General features: G+C 38.0%; 1 non-coding gene across 1 annotated transcript; it reads left to right on the forward strand.

The window, feature by feature from the left end:
* Positions 1-3,292: 3,292 nt before the first annotated feature.
* On the forward strand, positions 3,293-3,399 carry LOC121216440 (small nucleolar RNA R71). Its single transcript, XR_005912623.1, has one exon. It is a non-coding gene; the product is annotated as a small nucleolar RNA R71 (small nucleolar RNA).
* The last annotated feature ends 1,623 nt before the right edge of the window (positions 3,400-5,022 follow it).

Here is a 5,022-nt window from a genome sequence, read left to right on the forward strand (position 1 = left end):
AAGTAAATACTTAATTACCGAGTGGTCCGTATAGTCAGTCACTTTGGTACCTACCAGATAAGATCAAAACTTGTCGAAAGCAAACACAATAGCAAGTAACTCTTTTTCTCTTACCGTATAATTCAGTTGAGCTCCTGTTAGGGTTTGACTTGCGTAGTAGATGGGATGAAAAACTTTGTTCCTTCACTGGCCCAAGACAGCTCCAATTGCGAAGTCACTTGTGTCACACATCAATTTGAATGGCAAATCTCAGTCTGGTGTGACGATTATGGGTGCCGTGACTAATCGAATCTTCAAAATTGAAGGCTTTTAAGCATTCCTCATCAAACTTGAATATAGAGTCCTTCTCCAATAATTTGCATAAGGGCTTAGCAACATTGGAGAAGTCCTTGATAAATCTTCGATAAAAATCAGCGTGGCCCAAAAAGCTCCTAACACCCTTTACAGATGTTGGAGGTGGGAGTTTCTCAATAACGTCTACCTTTGCTTTGTCTACCTCGAACCCATGTCTCATTATCCGATGCCCTAGAACAGCTCCTTCTCGTACCATAAAATGGCACCTTTCCCAATTGAGTACGAGATTCGTTTCTTTGCATCGCCTTAGTACCTTAGTTATATTGGTTAAGCAATCATCGTAAGTATCTTCGAATACTAAAAACTCATCCATAAAAACTTCCAACTATTTCTCAACCATGTCAGTAAAAATAGACATCATACATCTTTGAAATGTAGCAAGTGCATTGCATAAACCAAATGGCATGCATCTAAATGCAAACGTACCGTACGGGCAAGTGAATGTCGTTTTGTGTTGATCTTTCGGTGCTACTGTAATCTGATTATACCCTGAGATCCATCGAGAAAATAGTAGTAATCTCGTCCTGCGAGTCTATCTAGCATCTGGTCCAAGAACGGCAAAGGAAAGTGATCTTTCCTAGTTTCTCTGTTCAGCTTCCGGTAATTGATGCAGTTTCTCCATCCCGTAACTAATCTAGTCGGTATCAACTCATTGTTCTCATTCTCTACGATCGTGATACCTCTTTTTTTAGCACACACTGGATCGGGCTTACCTATGAACTGTCTGAGATGGGATAGATGATACCCGTATCTAACCACTTGATGATCTCTTTTTTTACTACGTCCTTCATGATGGGGTTTAGTCTCCGTTGTCCATCGATCTTCCATTTTTTTCCTTCTTATAGGATAATCTTGTGCATGCATACAGATGGACTAGTACTGCGAATATTGGCTATGGTCCATCCGATGGCCTTCTCGAATTGTTTCAGACTAAGATAAGTTTCTCTTCTTGCTTAGTGGTCAATTCTGCTGAAACAATCACAGGCAGAGTAGAAGCGTTACCTAAATAAACATATTTTGAATGAGAAGGTAATACCTTGAGTTCTTATTTAGGTGGCTCCTCGATCGATGCTTTTGGTTGATAATAGTCCCTCATTTCTAACTCCAAAGATTTAAAATGGGATTCCGGATTAAATCCCCTTTGATTAGCTTTTAGCAAATCTAAGTATTCATTCTCCTCTTCATCATTTGGAGGATCTGATGTTAAAATTATTTCCAGTTGGTCCTTAACACAGTTGAGTTCGTTCTCCACTATTAAATCCTCTAAATTGGACACTGCAGAGCAATCATCCATTGTGTCAGGAAATCGCATACACTTAAAGACATTAAATGTTACCTGATCATCCTGAAAACGCATAGTGAGCTCTCCCTTCTGCACATCAATAAAGGTCCTTCTAGTTGCTAGGAACGGCCTTCCTAGGATGATTGGTACTTCTTTATCTGCTTCAAAATCTAGAATTACAAAGTCAACAGTAAAGATAAACTTATCTAGACGTACCAATATGTCCTCGATTTCTCCTTCTGGATGTGCTAAGGATCGATCTGCTAATTGAAGTGTAACTATAGTTGGTCTAACTTCTCCTATCCCAACTTCCTAAATATTGACATAGGAATCAAAACTTGCACCTAAGTCACATAATGCCTTACCACAATATGTTGCTCCAATGTTGAACGGTATGGTAAAACATCCAGGATCCTTCAATTTTAGGGGTAGTTTGTTTTAAAGATATGCACTGCATTCCTCCATCAGAGCTACCATATCAAATTCTCCAAGTCTTCGTTTCTTAGACAAGATAAATTTCATGAACTTGACGTAGTTCGACATTTGCTCAAGTGCTTCAACCAACGAGATGTTGATGTGAAGTTGCTTGAGTACATCAAGGAACTTCTTGAATTGAATCTCCTACTTTTGTTTCTGAAGTCTTTGAGGGTAGGGTGGTGGTGGTTTCATTACTGGGACTGATTCTGGTTGATTCGTCTTTGGCGGCAATTCTGTATCTAACGACGTTGTTAGTTGATCAGAATTAGCTGGTCCTGAGGTTACTTTGTCAGGTTTTGCAGATTCTGGTTCTAATGAAACTAGAATTTCAACACTTGGTTGAACTTCTTCTGAATCTTGAGTGTCAGCTGGCTCATTTTCAACTTCTACAGTGTTGGGCTCTACTATCTTTCCGCTCCTCAATGTCAACGCTTTACAATGTTCTTTCCCCAGATTTCTCAGATTCTCCGTGTCACTAGGTAGAGCATCTTGTGGTCGGTTCCTGAGTTCAGTAGAAAGCTGGCCCACTTGATTCTCCAAATTCCTTAGAGTGGCATCGTTTTTCGCCATGTATGCCTTCAATAGATTCTCTAAGCTATTGGATGGTTCCGCTTGGGTTGGTTTCTAAACTTGTTGGGGGAAACTAGGTAGCTGAGTTGGTCTAGGTTGGGCGTAAGTGTTACTGGTTCTAGCCCCTTGGTTACTCCAAGAAAAATTTGGGTGATTTTGCCACGATGAGTTATAAAAGTTGGATTGCAGTCCTTGCCTCCCTCGGTTTTGGTTACCCATGTAATATACAGATTCGGGGTTCGATGGACATTCTTCAAACAAATTTCCTTCCCCATAATACACACAGGTTATATTCTCAAATTGGTTAGGTGGTTGGGCTGCAAAATTGTTAGACCCATTAGTGGTAAGATTCTTAAGCATTGAGGATATTGAAGATACCTGAGATGCGACTGAAGTGAGAGCGTCCACTTCATATATTCCAGTGACTCATCTTCCTAACGTTGCTCGTTTGGTTGGCCATTGATAATGGTTGCTGGCAATCCTCTCAATAATTTCTTAAGCCTCATTATAAGACTTAGAAAGTAGAGCACCATTAGCAGAGGCGTCCACTACCATCCTCGTGTGAGAGTTGAGACCATTATAGAATGTCTCAAGTTAATGCAATGTGGGATTCCATGATGAGGGCACTTTCGAAATAACTCTTTGTACCTTTCCCATGCCTCATACAGGGACTTATCATCCATTTGTTGGAAGGCAGTGATCTCATTCCTCAACTTGGCATTCTTGCTCGGCGAGAAATACTTCATGAGGAATCACTCGACTAACTCTTTCCATGTAGAAATAGAGTTCAGTGGCAATAAGTTCAACTAGGCACGAGCTCTGTCTCTTAGCGAATATGGGAACAACTTCAGTCGTAATGCATTTTTGGGTACTCTAGCTAACTTGAAAGAATCGCTCACTTCCATAAATAGTCTTAAGTGAAGACGAGGATCTTCAGTAGGCATTCCACTGAATTGGCCCACAGTTTGAAGCATCTGGAACATGATTGGCTTCAGCTCGAATTGTTGTGCCTCAATTTTGGGTCTCCTAATACCCGGATTAAAATTGTTAAATACTGGTACGACTTACCGTCTTAAAGCTCTATCCCTCTCATCAGCAATTAGGATAGGATTCTGAACAAGGTTTTCTTCGTTTCCTTGATTCATATTCTCAAAGTTTGTCTCTTCGTTCCTTCTCTAGTTTGCTTGTCTTCTTCACTGTCAAAAGGTTTGTTTTATTTCAGGGTCCACAAGGAGTAAGTCGATAATCTGGTCAATACTCATAAACACCTGAAATAATCACAGAAAGATTAAGTAAAGATTTAAACAGGAAAATAAACAAACCAAAATGTAAAAACAGATTCACAGATAATGGCTTTTTTTTTTAAAAAAAGAGTCCCCGGCAACAGCACCAAAAACTTGGAACGACGAAAATATGCAAGTGTACACAATCGCAACAAGTAATAAAGTGACAAGTAAATGTCGATTATCGTACCCACAAGGACTGTAAATAAGAATATTTATGAAATTAATGTTAAAACACTTTGGTGATGGAAAATATTTTGGTTTAAAGATGATTAAAAACTAAGGAAAAAAAATTAAAAATAAAGATATTCTAATGCATGATTTCAAGTAAGGTTTAATCAAGATGATATAATTGTGTTGGATTAATTACATTCCTTTAACTTAGAATTATTAAACTTATGTTTATACTGCTACGAATAAATTCACGGCAACTCGGTAATTTGCTAACTACTACTCATACATACTTATTAAATTAACCAATCTATTGAACACTTTTCAATGTCAATCCAAGCAATTAATCAATCTTCACAAGCATATAAAAGATAAAGTGAGGTAACAGAGTATTTCTACCTTGAAACAGTTTAATCACAATAATCTTGCAAGTTATGCAAGGCATATGTATCGCCAAATACAATGCTAAATTAACTTTAGCTACCTTAGAAGAATAAACATGCACTGATTAAGTATTATGTCGACTAATTACAATTTCAATACGATTTATAATTAATTCATTAGTTATCTAACAATTAATATAGCAATAATAACTTAGGCATGTTTTTCCTTAATCAAGCATCTTACCGAGGCCTATAACAGCACAAACACAATTTCAATAATTCAAGCAGGCAAAATATAATCAACCCAACACAGATTAAATTCAAGCTAGATTAATTAAAGTAACAATTTCAATAGCATAAATATTCATAAACATGTTTGTCAAAACAACAAAAAAATTTAAAGAGATAGGGAACAAGAAGCAAATCCAGTGTTTCTCCGCGGCTTGACTGAGTTCTCAGTTCTTCATTCTCTGTTGTCCTCGGCTATCAAGGTGGCTTATGA

Source organism: Gossypium hirsutum, chromosome D04 (genome assembly GCF_007990345.1).
Source record: "Gossypium hirsutum isolate 1008001.06 chromosome D04, Gossypium_hirsutum_v2.1, whole genome shotgun sequence".
Lineage (NCBI taxonomy): Eukaryota > Viridiplantae > Streptophyta > Magnoliopsida > Malvales > Malvaceae > Gossypium > Gossypium hirsutum.